At 37.7% G+C, this 23,754-nt stretch overlaps 1 long non-coding RNA gene across 1 annotated transcript in view; it reads right to left on the reverse strand.

The window, feature by feature from the left end:
• Positions 1 to 6,207: 6,207 nt before the first annotated feature.
• The window catches only part of LOC133213442 (uncharacterized), a 177,958-nt gene continuing 160,411 nt past the window's right edge, over positions 6,208 to 23,754 (reverse strand). Inside the window, exon 3 of the long non-coding RNA XR_009725817.1 lies at positions 6,208 to 6,283. This is a non-coding gene — a long non-coding RNA (uncharacterized LOC133213442). The remainder of the gene's footprint in view (positions 6,284 to 23,754) is intronic.

Consider the following 23,754-nt stretch of genomic DNA (forward strand, 5'->3'; position numbering starts at 1 on the left):
TTCAGTCCTCTACTAAATCAGCAGATCAGAGAGCAACCTCTCCCCCACTGATATTCTAACACTTTCTCTGAAAAAGAGATGACTCAGATACAATTAGAGAAAACCAAGATGAAGAGACAAACCTGAAATAATGAAGAATCTGATAAACTGGGGGCTTCCTCCGCCCTACTTTTAAAGCATCTGAAAGTACTAAAAATGCCATAGAGTTGTACATTAAAACAAAGGACCAGAGAACAGCTAACCTGAACTGACTTAGCTTCTTTGATCACATGGAAACAGATAACCTATACTAGGTAAGAAAATGAACTCTCCTAGATGTATCTTCTGCAAGTTAATATGCAGAAGTATAATATCTTAATAGAAGTGTCTTGATCTGCTATACTGAAGTAATGCCCTGCTGTGAATAGGATATTCATCAATATTCCAGAGTTAGATCAAACACCCGCCAGTTTACCATCCTGAGAATACAAAATCTTCAACATGAAGGGAGGTATCTGATTTTAGCCCCGCAAAACTGCCTCCTGTGAAACTGATTTTGAAGAAATGTGTTCATATAGCTAGTACAAGACAGTCAAGTAGACTTACCTGCTCTTTTCAGTGAAGGAAAGTAGACGCGATAGCTTTGGTAACATTTACTCTAGCTGAGTCATATTTACACTTCACACAACTGATGCCAGAATAAAATTCTATCTAGTAAAGTTTCTCTGATTAGCAACACTTGGTTCTGGGAAAAGCTTTTACTCTAAACAGTACCTTTTCACAGCCACAGTAACACAAATGAGCCAAGGTCTAAATAAAAACCTGTACCAGCACAGTACTTTCTAAGACAGGTTCCTTCCTTGTGCAAGAGCTATTTACAAGACTGTGCTTGCACCTGTGGAAAGGCAGGTAACTTCACTACTTCTATTTTCTCTGCATAGAAGTGTGGAATAAACAGATAAGAATTCATAATGATGACACTGCTTGATGGAGTTATGTAATATAACTTTTTTGTATGACAAAACATGATGGTTATATATTTAGGGCGAAATAAGTATTTTATATATATTTAAGGTGAAATCTAGCTCCTGTTAGGAATGTTTAATGTTGGAGTACCTTTGAAATGTTGGTCACAAAACTGATACTACACTACACTGCAAAAAAAAAAAAAAAGAAAGAAGAGTATAATTAATTATAGTGTTTACTGATAGTTTCCCCAGATCACCTTTTCTCTCTGATTAAAATTAACTTGGTTAAAAACACACTGACAGCAAGAAAGCTAATGACTGTTACAGATGTAAATGAATTCCTTATTACATGACAGGTATTTTAGAAATGCCAAAAGAAGATGAAGGTCAGGAAAAAAACACTTATTCATTCAGGCAGGAACTGAAGAGATAAGTGACAGAAATTAGATGGTATTTTGAAGTAGCTAAGAATAAGGGCTTAATGGTCATTTGTAGTGCTTTCTATATGTTCCATGACTTATTGCCAGAAGTGCTATTAAGATTAGTACTTTTTTCAGTAATTAATCACTTTTGGGGGGTGGGATAGCTCCTTAATCAAGTCATTCCATGTTTTCTTTAACAGTAATTGGCCAGATTTATCTCTGATGCAATTACTTTAACTTCTGACAAATGATCCCATGATAGAATGAATGATCATTGTACTTAATGACATTAAGAAAGTACTCTACTATTCTGCTTTTGGAAATGAAGAAACTACATCCACAAAGTTTCCTTTAGGTAAACTAATTCCATAAAGTTTTCCTTTAGGTAAAACAACAAACAGGTACAAATGTAAACTAAACTAACCATACAGGCAACTTTAAAAGTTACACATCAGTTGCTATAAAATATCTTTGAAAAAGATTACAGTAAGAACCAGACTAAACCAGAATTAAGACCGTCCTAAACTCTGCAGTTCAGTTTTCATCTCAGTTTCAGACTTCCCAAAGAACTTATAAACAGTGCACAGATTTTCAAGCATCTATATCCAAAATTTAAAATTTTCAGTAGCTGATCAATTTCTCCCACTTTAACAGCTACAGTGCAAAATCTTAGTACCTAAGAGCATGTACTCTCAAAGCTGAACTACTTTCCCTCACAGTTTAAATCTCCTGATAATCTCCCAACACTGAATCTCTTAGTCACTTCTTTGTGCTTTACCAAAACTGAGTCAAGTCTTCACTATACTTCTTCTACCCAGATCATTTTATTTACTAGTATTTTTTATTTCATTATTATTTCAGTTTTAAATTAAAAGTTTTTTATAGCACAACTGTCCATACTGTGAACTGAATATTTCTTTTGTAGGTGGTTTGGTTTTGTGTGGTTGGGAGTGTTGAATGTTCATGAACAGCACCTGTCTCCTTTTCTAAAAGACACTTCAAAACCATGCAGGATATCAGACCAGTTATGTTTTAGAAAGTGTTTTTTCTTATCTGATGCATGATTTCAGCCAATCTGTGTGCTGACAGCTGGATATCCACTTTAGTTTTGTTTAGCTTTTGAAGCTTCCCAAGTCTGTTTCTTGGCCAAAAGCTCTTTCCTCAGTTTCATGTTTCTTTATTTTCCCCAAAGTTCCTTTCCTCATGCCTTGTTACAAAGGAAAGTCATAGAGATCTTAGCCAAATACAGCTCTTACAACTTCTTTCTATCCCCTCATCAGTTTTTGCAGTTTAGTCTCTCCCAATCACCTTTTAATCAAATGAAACCTATTAAGCATTTGTTTTTGCTGCTCCTAAGTGTGAATGAAACATTCATTGCTTACTTGATGGAATGGCACCACTTCATATGCATTTTTAAGCAAATCCACAGTAACTAGTTCACCAGAGAGAGATCATAAACAGCAACATTAATAAATACAGATGAAGACTTAACATTACTGTACTCCAGCCTCTAGTTCTAGGTACTCCTCCCATCAGAGTAACAACTCCAAATTGCAAATTTAAAAAAAGCTGATTACTCTCAAAATCTTTACTCCTCAATTAGTTGCAACTGGTACCTGTTGGTAACTAGGAATTTGTAATTTATTCTCATTAATAAGGATATGCAGTTTTTTAAAGGAAATATTTGCATGTACAAATTTCTAAAACATCTTCTGGAAGCACATTTATTTATCCAATATCTACACCTTGCTCAGAATCATCAAAATGTTAATATTTTACTATGTGTAACAAGAAATAGGAAGAGAGTACACATTTCATGTTAGTTAGTCAAGATTTCATAACTACGTGCTTGAAGTGATTAGGGAAATTAAGTACAATAGTTGATGAGACTTTCTTCTTACTTCTGGGGAACAACAAAAAACAGAGAACCACAAATCCACACAATAATTTTGAAATAAAGGGGTCTTTGGAGGTCATCTTGTCCAACCCTCCTCTCAAAACAGGTCTAACCAGATCAAGCTGCTCAGGACTGTGCCCAATTTATTCTTGAACACTTCCACGATCTCTCAGTCTCCCTGGGCAGTATCTGACCACTTGTGTGGATACAAACCAATCAACAAACCAACCAACCAACAAACTAATGAAAAATCTTGGGAATCAAAGCAGAAAGCCAACTATCTCAAGATTTCTATACTATTGTAATTATTCACCAATGCACTAATTTCACCTAACCACAGAAGACACAAAGTTTTCAGATTACAAGAACAATTGAAGATTAAAATATGTAAATCTGTTTTAGAAATAATTCTGAAAGGTACATTCTATAAGTACCATAAGGTGAGGTATGCAGATAACTATATGTCCTGGGTTCAGCAGAAGCAGTAATTTTTCTCCTTCTTCGTAGCTGGTGCAGTGCTGTGGTTTTGACTTTCAGCCTGGAACAGCGCTGATAACAGTGATGTTTTTAGTTGCTGCTTAGTAATGTTTAGTCTGGCCAAGGACTTTCTGAGTCTCATGCTCTGTCAGGGAGGAGGGCAAGCTGGGAGGAAACAGAGACAGGAGACGACCCAAACTAGCCAAAGGGTATTCCATACCACAGCACATCATGCCCACTATATAAACTGGGGGCAGTCACCTGAAAGGGCTAGATCACTGCTCGGTCGGGCTGGGTACTGTTCAGTGGGTGGTGAGAGGTTGTATTCTCTTCCCTTGTCATTTCCCTTATCATTATTGCTATTGGTGGTAGCAGCAGTGATTTGTCTTATACCTTAGTTACTGGACTGTTCTTATCTTAACTCGTGGGAGTTACATGCCTTTGATTCTCCTCCCCATCCCTCCGGGAGTGGGGGAAGGAAGGGTGGGGAGTGAGCAAGTGGCTGCGTGGCTTCTGAGTGACAGGCTGGGTTTAAACCACGACACTATACTGAAAATTATCTCATCCATTTAACAGAATTACAAGCGTTTCTTCCTTCTCCAAAGATATTATACAGATATATTCCATTTTTCTGTAGAATAATAAGCTTCAAGGAGGACTGAACAGTCAGCAATTCCAAAACACTGAAGAGAAACCACCCTACTACCTGAAACTACTGTGCTACCTGAAACATTCCAGGGCAAAATCTCAGGGGAATTTTTCCCAAACATCCCTTGGGAAAATCCCAAGTCCTAGGGCAAGTCTAAACTCTGTATCTAAATGCACTTCCAAACCTGCAGAAATTTCAAATACAAGCAAGTAAAAAAATAGCTTTTGCAGGAGCCTATACCAGATACCCCCTTCTATGTGTAAAAACTGAATAACTGCTAATTACCAGAAGTAGCACTTTCGTCACAAAATTGTAAGAATTCAAATTGTAAATGCTGTGCATAGTGCAAGAATGATTCTGGGGACCAAGCTAGAAAAGGTTCATGGTGCTTCAGAAATAAAAGTAACAGTGACTGGGTTTATAGGGAAAGGAAGTAGGTTTGAGTCAGGTGAGGTCTTACAGTATTAATGGACTTGCCATTCAGCTAGGAGAGATCAACTAAGTTGATATCATACGAAAGAAATATACTTCCTGAGACATAAAACCACACCCCTTGTGTTTGTCTGTTAACATTTTTGATACCTCTATCACCTACCAGTGATCACAAGACAGACAGTGAACTTCATTTTTTGAGGGGTGGTTTCCTCACTTTTTCATAACTATCCAATGTATTTTTAAAGTCAGTGCAATAGTGAACTGTCAGGACTGATAGAACAGTCAAACTCAGAAAACTATTGTGTTTCATTTAAGTGAAGGATATAGATCATCCTATAACCAACAGAAGCTATATACATAGAGATACATAAGTCATGCATAATTACACATACATATGAAAGTGGAGATCAGATAAGATCTGTCTTGAGAGAAGACTACAACTCCTTATTAGATATTTCTTTGCTGAAGTATTTGATATATTTATACATCAATTCTTAGGACACAAAGCCTTATCCTGTGCCAGGTCTGTGATACCATTTTTTAAACGACTATTTTCAGGTTATAAATCTGAACATATCACTCCATTAAGTGCAGCAGCTCATTGGATTAATTTTGTTGTGTTGGTTTTTTTTTTTTTAATTTCTGAAACCATCTTACCACTTCTCAGCACTTTATTATACAAATGTTGTGTGTGTCACTGATAAGCCAGTGCATAAACAATAGCAGGGCTAGTTCCACTGCCCTGGGGGATTACACTGTTGTCACTAAATTCTTCTACCTACATTTCCTCCCAGAAGAGATAGCTTTGCTAATACTGGACTGACTTTTTTCTAGGAAGTAAAAATAATCACAGATTGTGCTTTTCTAAAAGGACACTCAACACAAAGCAAATATTTCTCAGAATAAGGCTGGAATAAGTAGTTATTCTAAAAATAAATTTCAATCTCTAGAATGTAAAAAGCTCACAAGTGTGTTTGTCTACATTAATAAAAAAATCAGAATAAAGCAGAAAATAGCATTTTAAAATCAGACCCTTCAGCTCACAAGATTTCTGACACTGCAAAATCTAGCCCTGACAAGAGTGAGTAAAGTTTGGGCATATTGTGTACATACATAGAGGATTAGAAAATAATTTTCTGTGCTAGGCGTAAGGGCTGAGAACTGAAAATACCTGGATCCAAAACTGCATTTCAAAGACATCATGAGTCTTTGAGCATTGAGCATTCATGTTTGTCAACACAGAAGGCAAAGTTTGTAACATTTAATTTAGAAATATCATATCAAGAATTAAAAAAAACCCAGCAGCAGCTGAGATATTACTACAAACATAAATGAGGCTACTGATGGCAAAAATGGCTCCAGTGAAAAAAAAAGAAACTTACCAGGTTGAAATTGCTCACACTTGTGATAGTCTTCCACTACTTCCCTCTTCTGGACTGTATGTCTTCATATCAAACTGATCAAAAAACAAAGACAAAACCAAAACAAAACAGCAAAAACAAAACAAAGTTAAATTAAAGTAAAATCACTAAAGCCATGATATTCAAATATTTTGATAAAATAAATAGAGTAACTATGTCAGAAATCTTACAGTAGATCAAGGCGATAGATCATGTTCTCCTTTAATTATTTTTACATTTTGATCATATATTCCATCTTAGACTGATTTAAAAACAGCTCAATGTAAAATGTTAACATTACATAACATCTCTCACAGTTTCCCTCTATTTATGAATTTTAGTAAATAACAAAGGACACTTTGATACCTGGAATGAACTCAAAAAGTACTATAATACTCAAGTACTGACTAAAAAAAATAAAATAAAAAATTAAAATCTTTTTTAGTTAAAAGGAGAGCTGAAATCTGCCACACAGTGGTTGCTCCTAAAAATCTTTTATTCTGGTTATATAATCAGTTGTGGTATCATTCCTAGAGTTAAAATAAGAAAAGATAAACTGATGTTCCAAATATTTAGTTCAGCAAATTTAAACAAGCTCCTATAGTTCCTATCTAGGTCAGGGTTTAGCCTGAAATAATGACTTATTTTCAAGATATTTCCTTTCAAAGCAAATTATGATTTTTGGATTCCCCACTTGAAACAACCTCTACCAGCTTGGGTTTGAGAAGCAGTAGGAGATACAAAGTTGGAATAGGTTTCCATGATACATTTAATTTAAAAAGTAAATTGAGATCTATCATTTCACCAATTCCACATAATTTGTACAAACTTATAAGGGCAACATAACTCCAATTTATTTGGTTTGAATTATTCCTGAGGAATTGGTTGTCTTCTATGCTTTTCTCTTACCTTAACTTTATCTCTAACTGAGAGCATTTTCAACCATAAAGAAGAAAAAAGGAAACAGTCATAATCTTGCAATTCAGTACATGAAATATTTTAAGTATCCATTTTTAGATATTACTGCTTCTGTATCTAGGTATGAGAGGGTTAAAATTTGCCCCAGTCCAAATTTATGTTGCAGAAAAGCATTTCCTGAAAACTATTCTATAGCCAGCAAAATAGCCAGTTCATTCTTATTATAATGAATGATAGTTGCAAGGTCAACGAATAATCTGATTATCTTCTAAGAGTACCTATTTTCAGTATCTACTCAGAAGGTGTGAAGTCTACTTTCAGTTTCCCGGCAAACGCAAACAGTGGTGGCTTTATGTATCTACTTGTTTTATTCCTTAAAGTCACCTGGCATCTTTAGCTATGAAAAATAACTTAATTAAAATAATATATTTAAAAACTTTTGAAGAAAGGGTAAAAATTAATTTCACAACCCCAGAGTGGGAACACAAATGGACAAAAACTGGATGCATTAAAACTCTTGTGCATGTTTTTAAAGACTGTAGGAGACAGACAAGACTTTTGATATTTCTTCAGAAAATATTTACACACTTCAAAACAATCAACTGAACTTCTGTGCTATACATACAGGGCTACTTATGACACAAGTTTTAAATATGATATACAGAACATCAGTGTCTACTTAACATCCTGTATTCTTTCATACTGAAAAAATCATGGACAAGAAGAATTAAGCTCTGCTCTGGCTTCATTCCACATTTGTTGGCATTGGAGTAGGATCAATGATAAATTATTGCCTCACTGGGAAAGGGGAAGAAACAGAGAAAATAATGACTCCAAATTCTTTGCTGAGAATAAACCTAGTCAATACTGTAGATGAACTTGTTTTTGTATGTCCCCTGATCTTGGGCCAGTATCTAACCAAAAAGAGCTATTCATAAAATAAAGAATATTTCAAAAAATTGAGATCTATCCTGGAAGCATGGTATAGCAAGGATACACAAGAAACCTGTATGTCATGCTTTCAGAGTTTACTTGTCACTATAAAGAAAACAAACTCTCCCTGCTCTCCCCCAACTCACCCCATCCTGAAGACTGCCAGTGTTTTCACACAGTCATATTCTTACTAAAAGCAGATGATATATATTGTTCTCTAAATATTAATACTGAAAGTGGAATGCAGAGTGAAGAAATGAGGCAGTCAAATTGTAGTAGAAACAATGGGAAAAAAATTAAATTAAACAAGCGCAGCAGAAACATTAATTGCTAATAATCAGAGCTAATATGTAAGAAATCTGTCCTTTGGGTAATGTCTAATTTAGAAATCATGACTGCTTACATAGAAGGATAGATGTTTCTCTGAATGCATTTTACTTGACAATTATAACACTGTTTCATCTAGCTTGTGCCATTTGTATAATTAAAATTAGACTGAAAGAACATCTTCCTTTCCTGTATAGTTTACGACTATATGAATGACAGATCGGATATTCTAGAGTCGAGTATGATTTAGTTGTTACACCACTGCTGTTTTATTACTATAGTACATACTTCAACAGCTTCCTGTTCCAGTGACTTTGTAACACTGTGAATATCACTTTTGTATTGTTTGATTTTATCCATTTTTCTGCAAACTCATTCACAAACATTGGAATTTGAGACATCTTCACAAAATCAGTGGGGATGAAAAAAGCTCTCCCAGCTCTTCCACTGTAAAGACCTATCCAGAGATACAAACTATAGAATCACAGAATCATAGAATCATAGAATGGTTAGGGCTGGAAAGGACCTTAAGATCATCAAGTTCCAACCCCCCTGCCATGGGCAGAGACACCTCACTCTAAACCATATTACTCAAGGCCTTGTCCAACATGGCCTTGAACGCTGCCAGGGATGGAGCATTCACAACCTCCTTGGGCAACCTATTCCAGTGCCTCACCAGCCTCACAGGAAAGAATTTCCTCCTTACATCCAATCTAAACTTTCCCTGTTTAAGTTTTAACCCATTACCCCTTGTCCTATCACTACAGTCCCTAATGAAGAGCCCATCCCCAGCATCCCTATATGCCCCCTTCAGATACTGGAAGGCTGCTATGAGGTCTCCACGCAGCCTTCTCTTCTCCAGGCTGAACAGTCCCAACTTTCTCAGCCTGTCTTCATATGGGAGGTGCTCCAGTCCCCTGATCATTCTCGTGGTCCTCCTCTGGACTTGTTCCAACAGATCCATGTCCTTCTAATGTTGAAGACACCAGAACTGTACACAATACCCCAAGTGAGGTCTCACGAGAGCAGAATACTGAGGAAGGATCACCTCCTTCAACCTCCTGGTCATGCTCCCTTTGATGCAGCCCAGGATAAGGTTGCCTTTCTGGGCTGCAAGCGCACACTGCTGGCTCATGTTCATTTTCTCATCGACCAGCACCCCCAAGTCCTTCTCTGCAGAGCTGCTCTGAATCTCTTCTCTGCCCAACCTGCAGCTGTGCCTGGGATTGCTCCGACCCACGTGTAGGACCTTGCACTTGACATAGTTAAACTTCATGAGTTTGTCATCAGCCCACCTCACAAGCGTGTCAAGGTCCCTCTGGATGACATTCCTTCCCTCCAGCGTATCAACCGAACCACACAGCTTGGTGTCATTGGCAAACTTTCTGAGGGCACACTCAATCCCACTCTCCATGTCAGTGATGAAGATGTTAAACAAGACCGGTCCCAACACTGATCCCTGAGGGACACCACTCGTTATGGGTCTCCAGCCAGACATTGAGCCATTGACCACAACTCTTTGTGTCTGCCCATCCAGCCAGTTCTTTACCCACCAAGTGGTCCATTCATCACATTGATGTCTCTCCAATTTAGAGACAAGGATGTCATATGGGACAGTGTCTAATGCTTTACACAAATCCAGGTAGATGACATCAGCTGCTCTACCCCTGTCCATCAGTTCTGTAGCCCCATCATAGAAGGCCACCAAATTGGTCAGGCAGGATTTCCCCTTAGTGAAGCCATGCTGGCTGTCACCAAGCACCTTGTTGTTTTTCATGTGCCTTAGCATGCCTTCCAGGAGAATCTGCTCCAAGATTTTGCCAGGCACAGAGGTGAGACTGACTGGTCTGTAATTCCCGGGTCATCCATTTTCCCCTTCTTGAAAATGGGGGTTATATTTCCCTTTTTCCAGTCATCAGGAACTTCACCTGACTGCCATGATTTTTCAAATATGATGGCCAGCGGCTTAGCAACTTCATTTGCCAGCTCCTTCAGGACCCGCAGATGGATTTCATCAGGACTCATGGACTTGTGCACGTTCAGATTTTAATTCAGCAGTAGGCTGGGGGAAGTTCAGCGATTTCATGAGATCTTAAAAAACCAACTCCAATTCCTCTCCTACAGTGAGCCCAAGGTCTTCATTCTCAGTGTCCCTGCATCTGCCTTCCAAGACTTGGGTGGTGCGGTCAGAGCCTTTGCTAGAGAAGACCAAGGCAAAGAAGTCATTCAGAACCTCAGCCTTCTCCAAATCCTGTGTAGCTAGTTCACCCGAGAGCTTCCTGAGGAGGCCTACGTTCTCCCTAATCTGTTTTTTATTTGCTACGTACCTGTTTCTGGCATTATATTTTCCTAGTGGACTAACAGTACCAGTGGACTAACAGTACCAGAAAGAATTTCGTCCAGCCCTCACATCTTGGCAATCATGTTACTCGGTCTAGCTATTAGCTTAGATGTCTCCAGGCAAAAGGGTTTAATGGAAATGCTGCTCCAGATCCATGCTTTTATCATATTAGATACCTATTTCGAGTTTACATGTGTCTGAGGCCAATTAATACTCATTTGTTCCTAGATACTACAAGTCCTGTAAATAGAAATAGATCCTATCTATTCCTAATATGTGACTAAAAATTATCAGATTGAGATAAGAGCCACGTTGTGGTCAGAAAGTATTGAAATAACAACCAAAAAAAAAAAAAAAGAATTCAGAGGAAAAAAACAAGGCAGCATAATCAAGAAAAGGTAGCAGTATAGACTGCAATTACTTAAAAGGACCTATAACCAATTGTTACAGAAATATGTGCAGTAGTATGGCTCAGATTTAATTCGTAGGATAATGGAAGTATATACTGGTACTACAAGATTATTTTTTTCTTTTGTTTTTGGAAGAAAAAAACATAGTAGCACAGATCCTCAACAGAAAAGCGTATTTCAGATTTTTCCTTAAAGATGGAAAGACATGACTGGGTTAAGAATTAAGTTAGCTGCTTATGAAGGAGGACCAAACACAGACAACATATACTTTTGGCTAGGATGATGACTATTAAAATTGCACATGTTAAACACACTGGGGACAATCAGTGCAGCTCTTCAAACTGTCAGCTCTGGAATCTAGAAGGGTTTACCTAAAGGTTGTCCACTTTATACTGAATCCTTGCTTTTCCTTAGCAAGACTGGAAACAGACTACTTCTGAGCTTAACATCTGGGCTGAGCAAATAAAGACATTCTCACAGTGAAAACACATTTTTGCTAAGTAATTTAGGTGCTTTTCAGCCTAAGAAGTCAGAAATATCTTACCATTAAACAATGTGACAAAATGACAGAGGACATGATAAGCATTTGAATCAGAAATCAAAATTTGAAATTTGGGGCATTTTTTATGCTGTGATACAAAGTACATCCTATCACAACTAGAACTGTTCAGAGTCAATCTGTTATCATACTCACTAAACATCACCTATTCATTTCAAAGAGAGTATTTATATACAAACATACTTTCTTGGTGTAATCACAGAATGCTGAGGCTTGATTTTAATTGCATGCCACCGAGAAAATAAGATGGCACCTGCAGAAACAGCAGCTATTACCCATAGACCTACTATTAAGCTGTTAATCAACAGACTTGCATGTATCTGCAGCCTGACATCCCCAGTGTTACCAACAGCTGAAAATAAATGTCGTAACTGGTTCGTCAAAATGTATCCATTAAACGGAGCACTCTTTCACCTAACAGAAAAGATCACACCAATTACATTAAAAATAGATGGCACACTTTATAAAAGGACTCTGTGCACATGTATACACGTCAGCTGAAAGAATAAGATGCTGTCTCTACCCACAACTGAAATGCAGAACCAAGTTATGACTTGAATGTGATGCAATAAATACCCTAAGCGCAGTGGTCTCAAAAACTGTTTTATTAAATTGACCGCATGTAGGCATCCACTGAATTTTTAATAGAGGAATCTGAGAGCTTGCAGGTGCTGAATATCATAAACTATGGTTTTTTTTGAGCACAAGTGAAGGATTCAACCTGATGTTTGAAAATAGTCAAACCAGCATGATTTCCTATAAGCAGCAAACCAGTTTTTTACTTACTATCAGCAGCTGCTCCTTACCTGTGATTTCTTTTTCTAAAGTCTGTTGCTATTTGATATGCCAATAATCTTGTTAGAAAAAAAGCTTCAAGAAAATTTTCCACATGATTAATACACCTATTGTTGGAATTTTTGTTCCCGAAGAGTGGAAAACAAGAGCAGTGAAGATATCCCTGAAAAAAATAGAACTTTTATAGAGAGTGTTTGAAAGGGACACGTGTTAATAGATCTTCAGACAGCTGGATACATTTAATAAAAAATGTTTTTCTTTGGACTAGGATTGTTTCTCCTTGAAGACTTTATAACTTTAATAGATTACATTCTTCATCCATAAGGATGCTTCTTGAAAGTCACATACGTAAGGCAATGTAATACCTGTTGATAGTGTTTCTCTGTGAACTATGAGCACTTTTAAATGAGCTGTTGGATAAAACTAAATGAGTGTCAACATAAAAAAGAAATTAAGGACCTGAAAAATTGCAGCAGGCACTCAGCAAGATACTGCTGTGGCAGCCAGACAGATATACCGTGAATCTGAGCAACTGAAGTCCTATATTAAGTAAAAGATCTAACAAAATATGTTACACTGAGGCACTGTTGTGAATGCTCCATCCTTGGCAGTGTTCAAGACCAGGCTGTACAGAGTCTTGGATGACAGGGTTTAGTGCATGTTGTTCCTGCCCATGTCAGGGGAGTTGGAACTAGATGATCTTCGGGTCTTTTCCAACCCCAACTATTCTACATTTCTATTATTCGATTACGGAGCTTGTACACTCAACAGAAATGGTATTAAACCTCAGCTATAAACTTTTACTGTTGTTGGCACTGCACTGGAGAGACTGGGTGAAAAAAAATCCAACGCCTACAATTGTTCTTAGTAATGCCAAAACTGCAAACAACCATGTCGTATCTGCCCTTCTTTGTCTGATCAGTGATAGAGACAAAAAATGCACTTGCATTATTCATGTATTCTGTCCTTGTAAATGATTTCACAAAATGTTAAATCAGGGCTTATCGCAACCTTTTTAAAATTTCAGACTCTCTCCTTCCTGCTCATGATGGGGCTACCTCCCATCTACAGTCCTCAGTTACTAAACAAGTGCATTATTTTCATCCTAAAAGATAGTATCTCTACTTAGCAAAATGCTAAGGGAAAGAGCAAATGCTGCAGAATTCTTTTTGAATCTCTCATTTGGTGAAGTTCTGGATGCTCACTGGAGGCGGTCATGAGTAGGTACTGTTTTGTCCCTGAGAAAAAAGGTAGATGGAACAGATGCAGAAATTTCTGCTTCTCCGCTCATCTGCCAAAGAGTTCACTTCACGAAATAAGCTCACCTCACACTTACAGCTTGTACTTTTTATGTTTGCTTCTCCAATATTTCCCACAACGATGACTCTGAAAGATACCGGAGCACTTTTGCAAACGCCCTTCTTCAAGGATGTCTTGGATTTTAAACAGTTTAAGCTGTGCAACAATAGGCAGACTGCAGTTTATATTGATTGCAATCAGAGTAGCAGTTGTGTCTACATTTCACATACAGTGAAATATAAAAAATTAATCACATTTAACTAAAAAGCTAGAGATTATTTCAGAGAGATTCCTATTTTAATTATAATAATTATGGTATTGAGAATACTACATTGATATGCTACATGAGGCACTACAGTAACTACAAGTTGCTTTTCAAGTGTGTATTGCTTCAGTCCTCTCCACTACTACTCTGGATTGTGCTCATCAATCTTAATGCCCAACCATGTACTTGTATTTATCAGTTCCTTCCTTAACTCTAAAATCTTGTACGCTCCTCTCATGTTAATCAAGCTCAAAATCCAACCTTTGTCTGCTTGGAGTGCTCAGGATTATGCTTCCTCATCCTTCTATATTACCCTTATCTTCTTACATGTCAGATTTCATCTTCAGGAATCTGTCAAAGATATGAGCCTGAACATAACATTTTTTTCTTCCTTCCACTGAAGACCTTCACCCTTGTGCCAGTGTTGGTTTTCTCTCATCAACTAAACAAAAGAGTATCTGGAGGAACTGTATCCTGGAAACAAATATCAGAGCACTATTACATTTTAAATGTTGCTGACTAATGGTAAGGAATGTAAATTTGCGAGATTTTTGGCTCTCCACTGCCAAACCATAAGCAGAAGTGTAACTTGTTAGTAAAAAATTATCTTAATTTTTTGCAATTAGGATTTTCTATTAATAGCCAGTTAACTTTAATGCAAGCATCAAAAAGGTGAAGGTCTTTCTCATACTAATACTTGGTAGTTTTCATATCTATCTTAGTTTCATTCTGTTCTTCATTTGCCTAAAATTCTTCTAGTAAGCAGTGATACAATTATTTGTGTATATCACATTTTTCTTATATATAATTACTTATATGCAATCATTAATATTTGCAATATTTTTGTTACCAATCTTTTCACACACTGGGAGCTGATATTAATTCAGAAATGTTCAATTCTCAAGAAAATGAACACAAGATAGGGAGAATTCAAGAGAAACAAAAATCATGAATGGTTTAGAAAATATGATCTACAGATAAGGGCTGTGATAAGTAAATTGGTTTGTTCAGCAAAGGAGATGACTGAGGTAATATAGAACTTTAAGAGGCTAAGGAGTAACTGCTTTCAGGTTCCAGTTCAAGTCACATAAATATTGATATAAGTTAAGAAATATTGACACAACTTGCAGAAACAAACTCTTTGGGCAGTTGAGATTACATTGGGTATGTAGAGGACTTCTATCTTTAATAACTTTAATAACTTGAACATACTTTTGTCAGGAATGACCTGGCTATAAGGAAGCCTACTTCTATGATCTTGGACACTTGCATCTACCCATTTTATGTTTATTAGTAATAAAATTCTACTTCAGAAATTAGATATAGCTTCAGCCATAATAGAACCGGTAAGAAGAAAATTGAAGCTTATGATTATATTATGCCTGAACATGCATAAAGCTTGCTTTTTACAGAGTTTTGAGGCCCTGCTCTGCCAACAAAAAATGAATTTATTCTCAGAAAATGTGGCTGTGATGCATAGGCACATACATTAGATAGAACATTCAGCAATAGCCTTTCAAGTATATCACAATTATTAGAAAGGAAATCTGGGAAAACAAACATGTGCCAAAACAACATTGCTCTAACTTAGAAAATTTATGCACAATAAAATTGTTTTGGTGTTGTTGAATTAGCTATTCATGCTCTTTTTTGTTTTTAAACTTGAAGATACTTGAGACTTTCTCAGTTAGGGGACCTTGATAACTAAGTCACTTGAATTTTTAAGACCCTGATTTATACTCTGAGTTCAGCAGCCTAAAATGTGTATGCTTATAAGCTAGCTTTATCCAAGTGAAATCATACTGCTCCAGACTCAGAATTAAAGAAGATTTATCTGTCATCCTTTCAGGAAGGTGAACAGCAGAGATTTCATAATACCCACAAGAGATAAGTGCCAGAAAATACCAAGGCTCAGGTTCAGAATTCAAGCTTTGCTTAGTTGCCTAGAGATTGTGTTTTGTAACCACACAGTCCAGATTTTGGTTTTCTTATACCTTACACAGAAAACTTACTGATATATTACATGAAAACACATATCTGTTTTCTCAACAGGAAAAAAAAAAAAAAAAGAAAAAATATTTTATTTGTAATTTCAAATACCTCTCATCTCTTATTTTTGTCAGTTTACAGAATTTTCTTCTAGATAAAAATTCTATGTTTTATCGAAAGCTTGAGTCCTCCAGATTATAATGTGCAAATTCTAGCGAAAACCTACAAGTGATCAGTATGAACTTCAGAATCCAGCACTGAAGGGCATTTTACATGAGCCTTAGCACAGTAAATTATAGAGCCTTCAGCAAGAGTATGTAATATGTAGACTACCTCAAAATAGCTGGAAAAGGTAAAGCACTTTCACTTCCTTCAGTTAAAACATCACATCACTGAAGTTTTGGCCAACTATTCTACTACCTGTGCATAATTGCTGAATACTCTAATTTTCAGATTTTTTATTATTGTTTTCTTTTATTTTTCTTGCCACAAGACTTTTACCACTAAATCAGTTTTCATGTACCAGAATACTTCAGTTTCGAGAAAGCAGCACTGAAATCAATTATCACTAGTGCCAAAGGAAGAGTTTCCTTTGTCATCCAAAAAACAGTGTATTGAAACTATAGTAACACCTACAAGGCAAAAAAAAGGTGGACTGTTCCACAGTTCTAATTTACTGATAGCCAGTCTTGGGTGTGACAACCTAAAATCCAGAGTTATTGCTGACAATCTGCTTTTTTGAATTTTGGATTCTAAGTTGCTTTTAAAGTAGACAAAATACAATTTAAAAGTAAAAATTAATTAAACAAGTAACTCACTACAAAATTTTATTATTCTATACAATGCAACACAGCAATAAAAACAGCAGTAAAAAGCCCATAATGCACAACTATATCTTTTTAGGGCACAGAAAGGTACTTTCAAGATAGTAGCACGTTATAGTTTAAGTGAAGCTCTTCATTAGATAGTATGAGAAAATGAGTCATGAAAGGAAGACAGAAAAGCCTTCTTAAGAGTTCCTGTGCAGATAATGTAGGCCGAAGACAATCAATAGCCATGCCTCATTTATTTTATGGTTTTGAACACTTCAAGGCAAAATGTTAGTATTTGCTCTACTGTTGGGCTTCACAGACCTGCATCAGTAATGACAAAACAGATTTGCATATTGTGATGTAGTTTATATGAATTTATATTCAAATTGCATGTGGTTATTGTTCTCTAATATGGAAGGTAACACCTTCTCCACTAGGCTGGATTCACTAAAAATCACTTTGGCTTATTAATTCAATTAGGCATCAAAATGACCTACATAATCAATCTAAAGAGTCATAAACACATTACAAAATCACATGAAATGAACGTCAATAATTTAAGTATCATATTGAATACCATAATATATCAGGCTAACCTTGTAAAGTCTGTGTACCTATTCCTGGCTGAAAAAGTAAGACTAAAAAATAAATGGTTTTCAATGCATTTTTCATGGCATTTAAACAATAATTTTCAAAGTATTTATGTTTGACTTTGTGTGAGTTATACACCATGTTTTAAATCCTTATTACCTCATTCTTAACATACCAATAATGAAACAACTTATAAAGCTGTAAAATTAACAGAACAGGAAGAACCAATAAATGAAAAAAATATTAAGAAAAAGGTGTGCTGGAGAAAATATAGCCCCCACACATGGTGGAGCTATTTTATCATCTTCACATGTAAGGCTCAAGACAGAACCTCGTTAGTCCATCTACGTAAAAGCTCTAGCTAACATTAATAGTCCAACTTGAATAATGAAGCTTTTTCTAAAATTCAAGAGAAATAACATACAGATTGGACTTCCACAGACTTCTTCAGAATTTGATCATGAAATGGTCAAATTCGAGATCATCAGGACAGTGAGAAGAGCGTGCAGCAAGCTCACTGCCCTGGCCTTCAAGAGAGCAGACTGGCCTCTTCAGGAACCTGCTTAGTAAGGTTCCATAGGATATAGCCCTAGAGGGCAGGGGGGCCCAGTACTGTTGGTTGATATTCAAGGATTACCTACTACAAGCTAAGGAGTGTTGCATCCCTACTAGAAGAAAGTGCAGCAGGAGGGCCAGGAGACCCCCCTGAATAGATAAGGAGCTGCTGAGGAAAATTCAAAGGAAAAAAGAGGCTTATAAAAGGTGGAAGCAAGGACAGGCGGCCTGGGAAGAGTACAGGGATGTTGCCCGGGAAGGGACCAGGTCAGGAAAGATAAGGCCCAGTTAGAATTAAACTTGGCTAGGGATGTTAAGGGTAACAGCAAGGGATTCTACAGGTACGTAACGAATAACAGACGAGGGACAACTTAGGCCCCTTCCAGAAGCTATCAGGAGAACTGGCTACACAGGATTTGGAGAAGGCTGAGGTTCTTAATGACTACTTTTCCTTGGTCTTCACTGGCAATTGCTCTGAACACACCACCCATGTCTTGGAAGGCAGATGCAGGGACTGTGAGAATGAAGAACTTGGGTGCACTGTAGGAGAGGATCTGGCTCGAGACCATCTTAAGAACTTGAACACACAAAAGTCCATGGGTCCTGATGAATTCCACCCACGGGTCCTGAAGGAGCTGGCAAATGAAGTTGCTAAGCCGCTGGCCATCATATTTGAAAAATCATGGCAGTTAGGTGAAGTTCCCGATGACAGGAAAAAGGGAAATATAACCCCCATTTTCAAGAAGGGGAAAATGGATGACCCAGGAAAATACAGACCAGCCAGTCTCACCTCTGTGCCTGGCAAAATCTTGGAGCAGATTCTCCTGGAAGGGAAGCTAAGGCGCATGAAAAGAAGGTGCGTGGTGACAGCCAGCATGGCTTCACTAAGGGGAAATTCTGCCTGACCAATTTGGTGGCCTTCTATGATGGGGCTACAGAACTGATGGACAGGAGTAGAGCAGCTGACGACATCTACCTGGACTTGTGAAAAGTGTCCAACACTGTCCTACACGACATCCTTGTCTCTAAATTGGAGAAACATCAATTTGATAGGTGGACCAGTCGGTGGATAAAGAACTGGCTGGATGGCTGCACACAAAGAGTTGTGTTCAATGGCTCAATGCTTGGTTGGAGTCCAGTAACGAGTGGTGACCCTCAGGTATCGGTGTTGGGACGGGTCATGTTCAACACATTTGTCACTGACACAGACAGTGGGATTGAGTGCGCCCTCAGCAGGTTTGCTGATGACACAAAGCTGTGTGGTTCAGTTGATATGCCAGAAGGAAGGAATGCCTTCCAGCGGGACCTTGACATGCTTGCGAGGTGGGCTGATGCCAACCTCATGAAGTTTAACCATGAGAAGTGCAAGGTCCTACACCTGGGTCGGAGCAATCCCAGGCACAGCTACAGGCTGGGCAGAGAAGAGATTCAAAGCAGCTCTGCGGAGAAGGACTTGGGGATGTTGGTCAATGAGAAAATGAACATGAGCTGGCTTCAGTGTGTCCTCGCAGCCCAGAAAGCCAACCATATCCTGGGCTGCATCAAAGAGAGCGTGACCAGGAGGTTGAAGGAGGTGATCCTGCCCCTCTACTCTGCTCTCGTGAGACCCCACTTGGAGTACTGTGTACAGTTCCGGTGCCCTCAGCCATAAAAAGGACATGGAAATGTTGAAAGAAGTGCAGAGGAGGGCCACAAGGATGATCAGGGGACTGCAGCACCTCCTGCATGAAGATCGGCTGAGAAAGTTGTGACTGTTCAGCCTGGAGAAGAGAAGGCTGCGCCGAGACCTCATAGCAGCCTGCCAGTATCTGAAGGGGGCCTACAGGGATGCTGGGGATGGACTCTTCATTAGGGACTGTAGTGATAGGACAAGGGGTAATGGGTTAAAACTTAAACAGGGGAAGTTTAGATTGGATATAAGGAAGAAATTCTTTACCGTAAGGGTGGTGAGGCACTGGAATGTGCTGCCCAGGGAAGCTGTGAATGCTCCATCCCTGGTGGTCTTCAAGGCCAGGTTGTACAGAGCCTCGGCTGACATGGTTTAGAGCGAGGTGTCCCTGCCTATGGCAGGGGGGTTGGAACTTGATGATCTTAATGTCCTTTCCAACCCTAAATTTTCTATGATTCTATGATTCTTCCTGCACAGTTTCCCTATATATTTAGAAATCTAGGTAACAAGAAACAAGTCTGTTCCAATAGATCTCTACATTAATTTTTTTTTTTTTTTTGTTACTTACTGGCTTCATTTCTCTAACCTGCTTGGCAGTACCATTATTTTTATCACTCCCCAAGGAAAACAGTCATTGAATGTATACGCCCCAGTAATCAAACATAAGGATAAGGTTTGACCTCTTGTTTACAGTAGGTTTCTCTACTACACAAAAGCCAGACCATACTACTAATACATTTGCTAATATATATATAGTATTATAGCCTAGTGATTTTCTAAGCTTGTGTAGAAATTAGTATTGCAAATAATTAAACGAAGCTGTGTTTTACTTGTGTTTAACCTTTTTTTATGAGCAGTATTAAATCAACAAAGAAAAGCTGCTAGTTCACCCCAAGGCAAATAATGCTTACAGAACACAGTGCCTGCACTAAGTGCACCACACACACGACTGAATCACAGAGTCATAGAATAGTCAGGATTGGAAAGGACTTTAAAATCATCTAATTCGAGCTCCCTTGCCATGGGAAGGGACACCTCACTCTAAACCATGTCACCCAAGGCTCTGTTCAACCTAGCCTTGAACACCACCAGGGATGGCACATTCACAACTCCTTGAGCAACCTATTCCAGTGCTTCACCACCCTAACAGGAAAGAATTTCTTCCTTATAGCCAATCTAAACTTCCCCTGTTTAAGTTTTAACCCATTACTCCTTGTCCTACCACTACAGCCCCTAATGAAAAGTCCCTTCCCAGTACCCCTATAGGCCCCATTTAGATACTGGAAGGCTCTTATGAGGTCTCCACGCAACCTTCTCTTCTCCAGGCTGAACAGCCTCAACTTTCTCAGCCTGTCTTTGTATGGGAGGTGCTCCAGTCCCCTGATCATTCTCGTGGCCCTCCTCTGGACTTGTTCCAACAGATCCATGTCCTTTGTATGTTGAGGACACCAGAACTGTACACAATACTCCAAGTGAGGTCTCACAAGAGCAGAATAAAGGGGCAGGATCACCTCCTTCAACCTGCTGGTTATGCTCCTTTTGATAAAGCCCCTGATATGGCTGGCTTTCTTGAAAGTAAAAGATTAGTACCTCCAAGCATGCTCACAGGAAAAGAAGGAACTCCACAAACAGTGGATTGTCTCAACTTTGGATGTATACAGTTCTAGGACTGCTACATTTTTGTTGATATAACATTATAGCTGAAGTTTTTGTCGTCTATCTTCCAGAGCAAAAATACAAATGTTGGCAAAGATATCTATTTTCCAGACCTACCTTCTCACACTATTCCTACCCAAAGGTAAATACACAAATTTTAAGAATTTTCCCTGATTTACAGTTACATACAGGAGGAAGGTGGATTAGGCCCTTTCACTTTGGCACACTAGACACAAACCCTGACGTACTTTTTGTATCTGCTCTTACTGAATCCAGTCACACCAACACTCTGGTGGAAATGTATCATAAGGATATGTGATTGGTGGAGCTGTTCCCACAATTACTTTAATTTAAAGCTTTGAGACTCACAACATTTTGAGAGGTAAAAAATAACTTTTCAATGACAATTTTTTTAAAACCTTGGAATTTCAATAAACTGAAATCTTCTATTTGACACCAGTGGACTACTTCATAGTACTTACTATTAATAAAGTGCTGCGCCTCACAGGTTTATAAAGAACAGAGCTATTTTCTAAATACAATAGCTCAGAATGGCAGCTTTTTTTTCAGAGCTAAACAGAACTGTAGTTTCCATCTAACTTGAGATACCTTGACTGCCGTGGCTTCAGCAAAAATAAATGAGTACTATAAGACACATTCTTTTGTTTCACAAAAATTGCTGGGGAACTTGTAGTCTTAAGCTGAAAGAAAGCACATAACTCAAAACTGAGTGTGGCAGACTGAAGCAAGACTTGGGAATTGCATCTGATAGCATCTGTAATTTAATGCTTAAGTGGAAGAAGGAGACTGTCCTACACACTATCAGACAAATGAGTCTGACACAGTTTTCATTAAAAAACTGCTAGATATTCAAAAATTCCTCTCCTTCCTGGTCTTTTACATATCGTTGCTTGTCCATTTCTAAATTATAGATCTGAAAGAAGTGCTGTGAACTTCCTAGCCTTCCTATGACAGGATGTCACTGTTAGACAAGGAAAGAGAGAGAAAGGAGCAAAGAATGAGAGATAATTAATCAGTGCCTGATACATGTACCCTGATTGATCAACCAAAGGACACAACTAATTTCCCTGGAAAACCTTGCTTTGTATGCCAAGTAATATTTAGTAGTTAGTCACTCTGCAGAGTATCATGGATGAAAGCACCATAGGTACAACAAAAAATAATAACCATGAAGTTTAATATGTTCTTTCTTATGCATTTGCAAAGAATGTACAGCTACTATAACTAACAGCCTTTAATCATATAAAACTCTCAGTAACTTTTGTTAGTAGTAAGAGAAATGTTTGGAAGGAAAAGAAAAAGAGGACTTTGCAAAGAAGGTAAAATTTTAAACAGAATATTCAGTTTCTAGCATTCATAGAATCCTTTGTCATTTATTCTCATTAGTAAAATTTTTGTGAAACAAAAGAGGGATGACAAGAGTTAAAAGATGTAGAAGCAAATGACATCAAGAAGTGTTTAAAAATATTAAAGTAATAGTTATGATCACAGTAAAAAATATTTTCCTAAAATTAAGTCCGCAAGAATTGTGCCAATAAAATCTGTCTTAGAATTTTTAATGAAATAACACTTTTTAGCCTTGATGTTTATCTGCAATTTTCAAAGAAATTGGAAAATACATTGGTTTTACTGCTAACAGCTGCATGCCATTTGAGTTCCTGTCTACAGCTTCAGATATTCACTTGGCTCCATCCCACTTTTTCATGCTGTCTTTGCATTAATTGGGGAACGGGATCTCTGTTTTTGTCCCAGCACTTCACTCTTTCCTTTATGAAGATAGCTCCCTACAACAGACTAGTCTGTGAGTGTAAAATATGTATAAAACCCTGAGCAGTCTTTTAATGTCTGTCTTTGTAAACAAAGCTGGAAGGACAGAGCACATTCTTTATTAAGTGTAAGTTGAATGTCTTATATTCCTTTTTTAAATTTTCAGCTCTTAAGTTTTCATGTTGATTAATGCAGAAATGCATAATTGCAGCCTGAAATGCAGGGATAGCAGAAGACAAAATAATTATTTTACTGGCTATCACCCAAATTCTTAATGTGCCTTTATGTAATCCCTTTGATATCCTGGGAATAATTTTTAAGATCAGCACAAAAGAGATACGATATATTATGAATATAGGTGTGGAAAACGCCTTGTCTAGCAAATAGGCGAGAATGAAATTTGTTTGACCAGTTTATTTTTGTATTTGTTCATCCAAGTCAGCACAGAAACGAAGATGAACACCAATTCCATGTAGTACCTCAAGGCTTATTTGTCAGAGAGATTCCTTAAGTATGTTACTGCCATTTGTTTCTGCTATCATACCCAGGTGCAAAGAACAAGAACAAAATTAATTAAAAACATTATTGTCCTTGGGTCAGATTTCTGATGTATTGTTTTA

The sequence above is a fragment of the Neopsephotus bourkii genome, unplaced genomic scaffold (assembly GCF_033783945.1).
Source record: "Neopsephotus bourkii isolate Nb327-2 ecotype Australia unplaced genomic scaffold, CSIRO-AGI_Nbou_v1 NB_819, whole genome shotgun sequence".
NCBI lineage: Eukaryota > Metazoa > Chordata > Aves > Psittaciformes > Psittacidae > Neopsephotus > Neopsephotus bourkii.